General features: G+C 37.9%; 2 pseudogenes; both read left to right on the forward strand.

Moving 5' to 3' along the window:
• The first annotated feature begins 208 nt into the window (after nt 1-208).
• On the forward strand, nt 209-1,123 carry LOC148298982 (peroxisomal multifunctional enzyme A pseudogene; annotated as a pseudogene).
• An 11,548-nt stretch (nt 1,124-12,671) lies between these two features.
• LOC148298983 (uncharacterized) lies at nt 12,672-13,375 on the forward strand (annotated as a pseudogene).
• The last annotated feature ends 593 nt before the right edge of the window (nt 13,376-13,968 follow it).

Genomic DNA, 13,968 nt, shown 5'->3' on the forward strand with positions numbered 1-13,968 from the left:
GATGAATAGGGAATGTCGTAGTCTGTGAATTAATATTAATTTTTATTATCGGGTTTATTCGATTTATTAATTATGTATCAAATGACTATTTGTGTGATTATTGTAAGCATCACGATTGCTAAATTAAATAGATTAAATAGATGAAATAGATGAAATAGATGAAATAGATTCAGTAGATTCAATAGATTAAATAGATTTAGATACTTAGATGACCCTTAGGTTCGACAACAAAGTAGCTGTAGTCACAGGAGCAGGCAATGGCTTAGGGAAACAGTACGCTTTACTTCTGGCTGAAAGAGGTGCCAAAGTAGTCGTCAACGATCTAGGCTCTTCAGTCCTCGGGTAGGGACCAGCGAACCGAAACTGTGCAGATTTGGTCGTTTAGTAAATAATAAAGAAAGGAGGCATCGCAGTCGCCAACTACGATTCAGTCGAATTTGGAGATAAGATTATCGAGACAGCCATTAAAGCATTTGGTCGCATTGACATCCTGATCAACAATGCAGGAATTGTGAGAGACATTACATTTCAGAAAATGCAAGTAAAAGATTGGAATATGATAATGAGTGTCCATTTAAATGGAGCATTCTCATGCACGAGGGCTGCATGGAACTATATGAGATAACAAAATTATGGCAGAATTGTGAATACGAGTTCATCAACAGGATTATATGGGATGATCGGGATGGTTAACTACGGGGCGGCTAAGCTTGCATTGCACGGCTTCACGCTTGCCCTCTCCAGAGAAGGCATCAAGAGGAATATTCTGGTTAATAGCATTGCCCCCTATGCAGCATCACGGATGATGGAGAAGGTTGCACCCAAAGAGATACTCGATATTCTGCATCCCGACTTAGTTGCTCCTTTAGTTGGGTATTTAGTGCACGAGAAGTGTCAGTAAACAGGGTCCATGTTCGAATTGGGGGGTGGATTGGTGATGAAAGTGCGATGGGAGCGTGCGAATGGAGTATTTTTCAACCCATAATCAATGAGTGTCTAAGATGTTTCAAGCAAGTTCGAATCGATCTGTGATTTCTCGGAGGGAAGCGACCACCCGTCGCAGGGAGAAGAAACATTCACAAAAATCATGACATACCGCAATTCTCTAAAGGCAAAATTATGATTGTCCCATATTCATTGTGATATGAATGAATGAATAATGAATGTAAATGAGTGTCTGCACTGTAATATGGTGGATATTATGAATTCAGGGCTTAAATAGATATATCATTTCATAGCACTTCGCGCTTTCATAATGACCTTTATTCATTTCTTTGATCTTCTTCCTTGATCTCTGATCAACAAGCCGAACAGGCTCAGGAGTTTAATACTTTAGTAGCCTTTTGGATAGCTTAGTCGCAGAATCCAGCGAGATCATGGTCCCAATTGATACATAAAGATGTTTATTTTGGTCCGCATCTGCTAATATGGCAGTGCACCACTCTTTGCCCGATTTTCCTGTTATCTTCATCTCCTCGCCTTCATACTGCAATCTATCTGAAAGCATATCTTCAACTTATTGCTGATGCAGGCCATCGATATCGAAGAATGTCTTTGCACACCCAATTGTTGGAGTTTTCAGGATGACCCCCAAATGGCATGCATAACCACATTTCCTCTTATGCAGAATACCATTACCATCAACCATAATCACATCTGGCCATAGAGCAGGCTAATTCTGTTTGAGCCTTCGAAACAACTCTAATGTGACTGGCAGTTCTCGAAATGCTAGAAACCCTGGGATATACTCTTCATTGAGTTTCACATACTCATAGTCCTCATAGACAATTTTGCGTTTATCGACATCATAAATGAGTAGGCCCGCACACGCTCCATTTTCAAACCGACTCGAAAAACTGACATCGACTCCTGCCACTTGTTTTACTTCGTCGATATTTAACTTTACAGAGTCAGTTTCGATTATGAGAGTGCGAATATAGTTCTGCTCGTTTTCCCATTTGGACCTTTTGTCTCTGTTGATAGTCTTTTGTTGAGTGGAATGTTGTTCGGGTTGCATTATGATCGATATGATGAGTTATTTTATAGTATAAATTGATATGAGTTAACAATTGGGTTACTCATATTCTACATAGTGGATTAAAAATTGTTGATAAATCTCTTATAATGAGAAGATTATACTCAAATTCAAAGACTCATACGAAAATGAAGTAAATTCAGCTTATAAAACAAGAAGGAAGTAGTCTAAATTATGTGCACAGGTGCATCATATTTTGGTAGTCACTCACTCGCTGATGACGATTACGTTACTTTTGCCCTCGTTTTGATTATTATAGTATTTCCCTTGCATCTTCAGGCCATTGCCAAACTCTCCTTCGAACCAGTCCCCATTGGGATACGATTCCTTACCAAATCCGTTTTTTAGGTCATTTTTAAAATTGCCCTGATACATTATTTTTTCGCAATTAGTCTACTTCCCATAACCTTCTCGCAACCCACAAATAAAACTGCCTTCATACTTCCCTCCTTTAGCCCATACATATAGACCAAGGCCATGAGGTTTGCCATTCTTATAGCTCCCAACATATTTGTCGCCATTCATAAATTTCTATTCACCCTTGCCATGCTTTAAAAAATTAACGAAATCCCCATGGTAAATGCTTTGCTTCTGCTTAAATGTGCCTGTCCCTTGCTGCTTATTGTTTTGCCACATTCCCTCATAGTAAGATTAGTCTGTGGCATAGCAGGACTGCCATTTGCCGAATCCATTCTTTTGGCCGTTCTCCCAATGACCACAGTATCGTTCCCCATTATTCCAAGTAAATGTGCCCTCACCATGCCTTTTGTTGTGTTGATATTTACCATTGTAAAATCCGTAGAGATTGCGTTCAATGCCTTAAACTTTCTCAGAGTTTCGATAATCACCTTCGAAAATATACTTAGGGGTGACCATAACCCCGAAGCCATCAAACTAGTTCTATTGTTCTCTGATGAGACCAAAGTAGACACCTTCTTACAAACTGACAATTTTAAATTAGTTTGCATGAGTGTGTGGAACAGAAGATAAGTATTTTCTGAGGACATATATATTGTTATCTGGAATAAGAGGATCATTCTGATTATCCTGTGCATTATCTTTTTCTACAGGGAACTTATCTCTTTCTGCAGGGAATTTCGATGCAAATTCGACATTTAAGGAGATATAATTAGTCAGGAATTATTCATACTCTTCTTCAACCGGAATGTAAAACTACTTTATCTATTTGGAGACTTTTTGAACACTCTAGGATTTCTTATTGCTTTGTTTAGCATTTGAAATTGAAGAGCTGAAGCAAGTTGGCCAATGTTGACTGATCAAATACTTTGAAGAAAGAGAGAAAGCTCTTTGGGAACTGTTTGACATTCGAGAGAACTACTTAGAAGGCTACTATTTCTACTATTTCTACTATTCTTACTATTTTTAAGCGGGTTATTTTCTGTGGGGTAGACGGGCTAAGGATATTGATGACTGAGAAAAAATATTATTGGCATGCTTTGTGCTGCTCGGGCCTATTTGGCTGTTGCTCAAACGAATACTTTTATTCTTACTAATTTTATTAGGAGACAGCTTAGTTTCAGCTTATATTTGAGTAGGCCCACGCATATTTCTATGATTGATTTGGCTATGAGTGTTGTTACTCGAGTGTTTGCCACTTTGCTGTTACGTTTTGATTCTATTGTGTTGACTGTTACTTTTTCTGCGTTTATCGCGTTGTGAATTAATCACATTACTGCTCATTTAGCTGTCCATGTTCCCAAGGGGGTTATTTCTATCATGCTCACTCTTTTCGTTGGCATTATTACCCCAATCTGTTTCGATTAGATATTCTTATTGTTAATGGACATCCTTTCCTTGCCCTTTCGTGAAATATTGCTTATTGTTCCCATAAGCTGGGGTGATATGCTATTCCTTAACATCTGGTTTATGAAATGGATCAATTCTGATAATATGATCGCTGATGTCCTTGCTGATTCTAGCCTCACTTATTCTATTATTGTTACTATTATTTGTATTCATATTGGAAGATAAATTCTGTCTTTTGGCTCTATTTGTATTGCGAGTGTTGTTGTTGTTTTTGTTGCGTTGTATACTGTGTGAGTTGATGGAAGTTCTGCTTTTGTGTATGTTCAGATTATTGAAAGGATTTTAGGTTCTTTCATTTATGCTTAGTAATGAAAGCCTTTTATTACTATTATTGCTATTATTACTATTATTACTATTATTACTATTAATTTTACTGTTGATGATATTAGTTTTACTGTTGATATTATTAGCTTTACTGTTGATTCTCATTAATTTTTAGGACACATGTTCGGTGTTTTGAGTGATGTATCGATGGTCATCTCGTCCATCTCCATCTCTATCTCTATCTCTATCTCGTCCATTTCGAGAATGGCTTTTATCATTTAAGTATTTATGCTTATTAATAATAATACTGTTACGGTCAGATATGATCTCTTCCGAGTTGCTCATTAACAACAATTTTTATAACTCATTGATCCTTGCATTGCCATTGTTCTCGTTAATATTGTTGTAATGAGTTGCTTTAATCATAGTAACCACCTTATGCGCCTTCTACGTATCTTCCAAAACAACAAAATCATTCTCATCGATACTTTCGATTGATTTCAGTTGCTCATTGTTATGCTATCGCTTCGGAATCGGCTGGGCCAACTCAGAGATATCTGCTAAATGCGAGGGTCTGCCATGAAGCAATGATAGACTGATTCGTTTATTTGTGGTTGAGAGGCCGTATTGATCGAGTAGTAATTCACTACGCATCTTCCTGATTCGATCTTACTTTAATTGCATCGTAGAATCCTGGGGGCCTATAATTCTGGGTTTTAGCATCCCGTTCGTTGTACTAATATCGATATTATTCGCGCTATTCGTGTTATTTGATAGATTGCGCAAATGATGGATATTGTAGGTATTCTTCCTCCGTTTGCGAGCATGTTAACTGTTGCCATATATTTTTGGTAACGACTCATACGTTTTCTTGCATACTTTGTTGCGGAAACCGATGAACGATTCCGATGCGCAGGGTTATTGCATTTCTGTGTGTTTGTTGGATGCTTAATGTGAAAGTATATTACCGATGACGCTATCTTTATTATGAGTCGCAATTGTATACTGTATAAAATACTGTAGAGTCTATAGTCTACACGAATAGTTTCAACATGCCTCACACAATCAATAAATGCCTCTTTTCGGAGCCAAAAGGACCAAACATAAACCAGTTGGCATAAGTGGGCAATAAATATATTTCTATGACTCAGACAATGATGCTTTCTGTTAGTATCCACATAAATATAATTATAATCAATAGGCATCAAAGGGTTTCATGGAAGTTCGATAGATTTATAACATACTCCATAGGAAGACAGAAATTGGGGGGAAATACCGAGGGAAGAGTTTTTAGTATGAGGCCGCGAGGAAATATGAAGATCCTGTGGCAAGCCTGAAGAGTAAAGAGATCATGTCAGGGATCAAGAGGTTTAAAGTGAAGGAACTCAAAAGAGGCAGCTACCTCGAGGACGAGTACAGTGTGACAAAGCATATCCCAGGGCCTTGCAACTACACTCTCCCAACTCAGTTCGCATCGAAGCCCCTCTACAATAGAAGATTGGCGACCCAGAAAAAGCAGACCTACCTAGACGAGGCTATTTCCAAGGCGAACAAAGATCGAAACCCAGCGCCTGGAGAGTATAATGTCCTCAAGTCAATGGGCGAGCGCGCTATTCGTCATCCAAGCTTGCAAAAAAGGTTCCGGACCTAAAAGATCGACTATTTGGACAACGCGGAATACATCGGCACATTAACTCCAGGGGTCGGTGCATACGACCTCAACAAATACGTAAAGCCTAGCATAGTATACATAGGAAAGGAGCTTAAGTGAAAACAAGAGATCAAAAATGTCCAAAAGCCCGTAGTTCTGGAAGAACAAACATAGACAGCAGTCCTTGAAACAACTGCCTCATATCCCATAGCCAGGCAGCTATAATCCCCGACCTACTGATTATGAGCTTTTTGAGCATAAACACAAAATAAGGGAGCTGCATGCTTTCGATAAAAGTATTTCAGAGAAGAAACAACGGGTTCAGACAGAATCGAATGCATTAGGCCCTGGGAAATACAACCTGATCCACCAATGGTCCATAAAATAAAAGGGCATGAAAGGCCTCTTGGACAATATTTCGAAAGGGATCACCCACCGAGTGTACAATTGATACATGGAACACATGGAATAAATGAACACAAATTGGTCACTTTACAAAATTAATATCTATCTATGTTTCTCTCTCTTTCACATCCATAATAACCTTACTTATTTATAATAGCATAACAATGATAGCAATGAGACCAAACACTAAAACAATCACAACCCTGCTATTCCACAAAGACCATAAATTCAGCTCTACATCCTTTTACTCAGATTCAACTCGAACCTACCTCCTGAAACCCAGCTTCATCAATCAATAACTGCCATCGATCCAATCAGATGATAATTACAAGGCTATCAAATTCATATATCGGGGCAATTCGACACATTATTAGCATATACGCAAACATTCGAATAAGTATATCAATCGAGCCAATTAGTATCAGTTCTATTTGATCCATAAAGAAAAGATCGATATTGCGACTGAAATGCTGGCCAATCGAATCAGAAAGATAACATATATCACTGCTAGAAACTATGAGACGGTTGTTGTTCGTCCGAATAGTAGGCTATTGGTTGGGAAAGAGGACTTGAATGTTAAGGATTTTTTGGGGTCTCATTAATTTTATGTGGCTAAAACTTATTTGGATTTGCATCCTCTTGATGCGTACTGGAAGCTGAGTCGCTTATTGAGAGTACCCGTCAAATAGAATGTTTATCGCCATAATGCCTCCATCTTCATGCGGACATCTTTTAGTCAATCCTATATCCAAAACAACACAGTTTTTCTCCCAAAAGTATAACAAATGCGGCGCAGGTATTTGAATACTTAAAACTAATTGAAGCTTAAAAAACTGTATGATAAAGTTTTGACTAATGCAGAGAAACAAACCCTATAAAAAGACAGAGTTTAAGTATTTGCCCAATGGTATGATCTGTACTGTAAATGTTTCCTCTAGAACAATAATGCAACAGAAGATACCAAAGTAGGCCTAAAGAAGAACAAAAAATAACTCGATGTGTATAGCTATAGTGCAAAAGCAGAGTAATCGCGATTAAGGTAAACATTGGAGAATAATTTGGGGGAGTTTGTCAATATTGAGAGAGTAATTGAAGGGTATGGATAAAACTAGTACTATGCTTTATGGTAGAAATAATGAATTACTCCACCCAAATATAGGCTCAGCTATTAAAATATTCAACGCATTGTATTGTTTACGTCATATCATCTTATGAATGTCATATATAACTCACTTTTTCTCATACAAATATTGCTATTACTGTTGCTGTTACTGTTGCTGTTACTGTTGCTGTTACTGTTGCAAGCCCTACTCTCTCAAGTAAAGCGGAATATTATTCATTGACTTCATCAGACTGATTCCTAGCTTAAACATACTCCTCGTGCGCTCATGATTATTCTTGGCTTCCTGGACGCGGACCTGCTCGACCACACAACTATTCAGGGTGAGAACTTTGATGCATTAACTGTGTTCGTATTTGATGGCATAGTACAAAGAGTTGTATCCATTTAGATCAATTTGATTGATCTGGGCTCCTGCTTCGATGAGGATGGATACAATTTTATGGTAGCCTCGAATCGATGCCCAGATTAGAGCTGTCTTTTGGGAAGTGTCTACGCTGAAAATCGCGAGCTTATTTAAAAATATTATATGCCACACTTTTTCTTAGTTGCCTTATTTGACTGCTGCGAATATTTCCTTCCCGAATTTATATGGCTCCTTGGAGAAAATGTCCAGTTTTACGACTTGATGCGGGTTCATTTTCAGTCTCTTCAGCTTCGCCATTACAATTCTGATGTCTTATCGGAATTTTACCCGTATATTTTCCCTTCTGGCAGTGTTTTCGGGGTTCTAGCCCTCTATGCCTGCCTTATTTGTGGGATGCAATGGCGATTGAGCCCTTCGTTAGAAATTGAGCATCTTATTAATTTCTGTGAGCCGGTACTTATTCTTCTCAGGGATATCTTTTTGGGCTTAGAACTCATAGGAATAGTACCTATTATTTTTGGATTTGGCGTCAAACTATGATAGAGCCCCCTCAAAATATCGCTCGATACGCGGATCAATCGGAATATCATCATAGAGCCTCAGAAAGTTAGTCGGAGTTTCTTCTTTCATCGATTTCTTTTGATATTTCGTGGTTTGCCTGTTCTGCATGTCGATAAAGCTAAACTCCTTCATTTATATTTATTATATCGGCCCTATCAATCATAACAGCAATAGTATACTTTCGGAGAAGAGAAGGTTGCCTCGCTTGATAGCAATGATCAATTATATTGTTACTTATTTTAAATTTTATGTTTTTATTGCTAAAGTTTATGAAGCAACTCCTAGGACATTGTAGGCCATAATCAGCGTTTTAATTAAATTGAGGATTTTAAAGCAATATTGAAAATATTTTGTTATGAAACCTTCATCAGACTAATTAATTTTGCATTACGAACTATTCAAATTAATAAGTTTCCAATCTTCCATAAAAACTTATGATCCGCAACAAATTTGATTCTGTGATGCCAAGAATTCGATTTGATAATCAAAGATATATTAGATAAACAATATGCCATGGTCAGAATAAATGCATTGATTATGAATGCTACATGATGAATAATTATGGATCCTCATTGAAATTTATAGGTGTAAATTCAATTAAATATGAATATGAAAACGCGCTCAAATTATTGTTATATTTAAACAGATTATGAACGAAGAGTATACCTTCACGAAACTCGGCGATATAAAGAAGAAAGTGTCTGTGGAGAAAGGAGAGTTCACCACGATGAGCATCGTCATCGACTGCACCAACCCCCATCGCAAAGACACAAAGAAGGACCTTTGTGTCAAGCTCAAGATCATAGATCCTTCGAACCCAAGCGACCCCTGTTCGGTGTTTCTTTACTCCAAGAAAGTGGAGGATTTCCCGAAGAACATCAAACTCGGAGATATCCTATTTTTACATAAGTATGGCTTCGAAATGTGGAACGACTCTCTTCAGGCTAAGAAACTCTTCAAAGTGCCAGGAGCCGAGTTTCGGTTCTTCTCAGGCGAGCCCTCAGCTGACAATTACTCAGCGATTGCCCCTCAGGGTCCGATAGATGACTTCGATGGCTCCATTTTAGGCATCCTAAAGGAACTGCGCAAGTTTAGCGAATCCTACTTCAAAAAGAACAATGCACCATTGTTCGGTAAGAGCTCGAAAAAGTCCTCTGACTTCGACCTCATTCTGAAAGTGAAGTCTACTGAGAAACTCAGTGAAGGATTCAAAGTGCAGATGACCAATACTTTCAACGACTTCGAAATCAACTATAGCTATGATGTAGCACCAGGAGTCTATAAACTGCGCTCCATCGCAGATCTCGCTTGGCTAGGGAAGAAGTGCGTACTGACTGGCAACGACTATACTTGCTTCCTCGAAATTCCTGCTTGGATGAAGTCCCACGACTCTAAGGAATGGGAGAAGTTGGTTGCCGCGAAGAGCAATGAAAACAAAGTTTAACGATAGCATATAGGCACAAACATCTTGAACGAGAAAAAAGGAGACCGACGCAGAGAGGTTTCCCTCAAATAGATTGTCACGAAAGGTACATTGTGAATAATACTTAGATGATCACAGCGAAGAGGTTGTCGTTATTTGCGAGTTTATTGAGTGCTTCACAGGCTTCTCGGACGCCTTGCGCAGGTACGACTCACAAAATCACGTGGAGAAGCGTTACGACAGTGGGGAGGGCGAGTACGTGTACAGTGTGCATTACGCCATCACTGACGATAGCCTCGAGGGAGAACTCTTCAACGTCTATGTGTACACTTATGACAAGAAGGGACTCGAGTTCCTGCCGGGCCTGCACCCAGACAAGATCTACGGCCGTAACATCCTCTCCTACCAGTAGAGGTTCGACCACATCAACAATCGACTACTCGAAGAAAGCGACATCGTTTCTCGACCAGTAAAGATTGCGCTCAGCCCAATGTCGAATGGGAAGGATACAATCTACCGCATCGTCGACACAGAGCTACTGATCTGAGCAGTACGTTAGTGATAAGGATATCTATGCAATATTTATATTCCATGCTTCGATTTAATTATCTTCGGATCGTATCTATCATATCTATCGTATCTAATTAATTTTGTTTGAAAGTTGTCTTTCCTCTGAACATTGAGTGCATATACAGTTATAAATATAATAATTTAAATAAAAATGCTGTCTCAAACAACTGCTCGGCGCAACAACCAACAGATAAGCTCTTATGACACTCCAAATGTGTTTTCAACTAAGCGCAGAACCCGCCAGCTGACCGAAGAACAATAACTCTAAATAAAATAAGCTTTTGGATTGTTCGACCCTCATCAAACGGGCCACATCAGCTATCATGAGCTGAAGATAATCCTCAGGGCTCTTGGATTCGATATGAAAAAATCTGAAGTTAACCAACTCGCCAAATAATATGACATTGAGGATACAGGAAGGATCATCTATGATGATTATGCTGATCTAATGAGAAGGAAATATTCCGAACGAGACCCAATAGAGTAGACAATAAAAGCATTCAAGCTGTTCGATGAGGATAACAAAGGCAAAATCTCATTGCTGGACTTGAAGAAGATTGCAAAGTAAATCGGAGAGCCCATAAAGGAAGAATAGCTGATTGCTATGATCGAGTAATTCGATAACGATGGGGATGGCATGAGTAAGTATCTCATATTATAGTTATCCCAACCCCAACCCCAACCCCAACCCCAACCCCAACCCCAACCCCAACCCCAACCCCAATGCTTCTATTGTTATGGATATTGCTATTTGTTTATCATTTCTTTATTTATTATTCGTATTGTTTATTTATTTATTATGATAAGGATTATGGGTGTTGCTTTGGATTTATATTTTGTTGTGTGAGAGTTCTAATAAGTAGAGCTTTTGATACATGGTTAGCATGTACATGATGATACAGAAATAATAATAATCATTTTCAAATAACAATACTAAGATGAATCAATAATTGAGAGCCGACATTGATTTTTAAATTCCTGTCTCCTGAAACTCTTTTTCAATATCTCCGTGAACGTTCTTGAAATTGACATTTCTACTCGTATAGCTTCCAACATTCTACAAATTCCTCAAAGCCTTTGAGTTGCGATTTGCTGTCTTCTACAAGTTCTTTCCACTTGTGCAATTGCTTAGTTTCTTAGCTACTGCAGTATTTGTCTTTGCATAATGGACTAACTACTCTTCCATTGAGTTGTTTGTTCGCTTGACATTTTCGAGATGTCTCTGGCAGACTTCATAATCGCTTTTTAGCTGTTCATTAATATACTTGATTTATGAATTTTTATCGTCGAAGTGCTGGCAGTCTTCCCTTGCTTATTTTGTGATGAATGCTATCTTGCTGATTTATAGGCTTTTGTGGTTCAATTGTTCACATAGGCTCCTTTGTTTTTGTTACTAGGTTTTGAGATGTGTGAGCTTATTGGAGTATTAAGTCTGCTTGCGACCTTTTTCAATTTCCTTGGTCTTGAGTGAGCACTGCAAGGCCATTATTTCGGTGTGATGATCCCGGTTTCTGGAGTTGGTGACTTCAATAAGTTGAGCCATCTCTGCGATAAGTTTCTAGGCATTCTCGTTATTGAATTAGGTCATCTCTAGCCTTTAAGTCATTCTCCTCTCCTCATGCTCCAGATTCTTCAGGTAGGCCTCGGTCTCATAGGCCTGGTCTTTGATTTTGCTCATTGAATCGAATATCTTCTGCCGATGGTTCGAAAGTTTGCCGATTTCTTGCTTCAGAAATTCAATCCCATTATTTATGTTCTCTCTCTCCACTTTCTTCATATTCTTTGCCGATTTAATGTCTTAGACTTCGTCACAATAGCCTTCATAGCTCGCAGCTTTCCGCTCTGATTCTATCAACAGCTGGTTTGTTTAAGCAGTAAGATCTTTTATGTAATGATGTTTGTTTTGGATTTACTTCGCAAGAATCGAAATCGTGTTATTAATCTAGTGGATCTGTTTGTTGTTACTGTTTTAGTTTCTCTCATAGAGTTCTTTACGACGACCCTGAATAACTTATAATGTGTACAATGTCGGCATGAAGATTATCACAGAGGTCTATTAGTTGTGATCTTTTATCTGAGAGTCGGGAGTATTTTTCATAGAGTGCACCATGCGACTGGAGCTCTAGTTACAGCATTGATATGATTTTATCCTTTTGGCTGATGTCGGAGGAAAGAGATGCTGAGAGAAGATGATCAGAAGATTGAAGTCTCTTAAAGCTCTTTGCAGATTTACTATGCATAGTTTCTATTTCTATTTCTATATATATCTCTGTCCATTTCTATATCTACAGAATTCAATATAATCATCTGTATTTGCTATTCTACAATGTATACTGTATACTATACAATGTATAATGCATATTGCATAATGTATGCTGTATATTGTATGCATGATAAGAATGAACAGTTTACTAATATAAATATCCAGATCTAAATTAATAATTGAGAATGAAGCCAATTCTGAAAAGAATCTGTTTATTCGATGTTGATGGCACTCTGACAAAGCCAGTAAATGTACTCATTGCACTATCGGATAGAAAATTGGCTAAGCAATGTTAAACTGCTTATCTCGGCTTAAACTAGTTGCAGATATAGGCTACGTGGGAGGCAGTGACTATCCCAAAATGTATGACCAACTCACATTATAAGGAATTTCTCATGCAACCTATGTTTTTAGTGAAAATGGATTGCTTGCACGCAAAGGGAATTAGATAATTGGGCAATAAGTACAAATTGGGCAATTTTAGAAAATACATGAATTCTTAGGTGAAGAAAAATTACAGAAATTCTTAAACTTTTGTTTAAAGTATATTTCTGAACTGAAGATCCCATGCAAAAGAGGCACCTTCATTGAACTCCGAAGCGGGATACTGAATATTTCACCCATTGGCAGAAATTGCTCACAGAAATAAAGAGAGTAATTCTTCCTTTATGACAAGTAGCACGAAGTCCGCAAGAAGTTCATTCAGGAGCTCGAGTAAAATTTTAAGGACTTTGGATTAACGTACTTGATAGGAGGACAAATTAGCTTTGATGTTTTTCCAACAGGATGGGATAAAACTTATTGCTTGAAGTTTCTTACCCACTACTAGTAGGTATTTTTCTTCGGGGATAAGACTTAACCAGGAGGAAACGACTATCAAATATATTAGCTTTTGAAAGAAAAAAAACGAGCTTACTCTGTCACATGCCCAGAGGATACGATTGCCATTCTCGAAAGCAATTTTATCAATCAGTAAAACAAATAAGAGCAATGATTTGTATGGAAGTGTTAGGCATAGAACAATGATTAGGTAGGTTATTGTAAAGTATTAACGAAAATAATTAGTAAATCAGTTTGCTTTCTTGAGCTCATCACATAAGCTATACTTGTCGCTTAGATTGGAATTTGGTTCGTATTTTATGGCTTTTTTTATAAATTTGCATCGAATCAGGGCTTCGATGGCGGTATCTTTCATTTTGATTGGACTTTTTTCAGCTTTGGTCTTCTTGTTGAGTGGGTTGATACTTGAATTCGAGTTCCTCCCAACTTTCTATTTTGTTTCTAGTCTGCTTTAAATTGTCTCTTTGCGATTTTATGAATTTCTTTTCCCTAGAGCCATTTATGGGCTGTAGTTTTCCTTATGCTATCGAAGCGATTATTTGGCTGGCTAGATTGCCTTTTTGTCTTTTTCAAAACGGTTCTTTTCAAACTTACAAGAATCAGAATCCACCATTAAATTCTTCAACGAATTAAAATAAGTTT

The sequence above is a fragment of the Brachycentrus maculatus genome, unplaced genomic scaffold (genome assembly GCF_059751285.1).
Source record: "Brachycentrus maculatus isolate JH-2025_06_01 unplaced genomic scaffold, ASM5975128v1 h1tg001454l, whole genome shotgun sequence".
Lineage (NCBI taxonomy): Eukaryota > Metazoa > Arthropoda > Insecta > Trichoptera > Brachycentridae > Brachycentrus > Brachycentrus maculatus.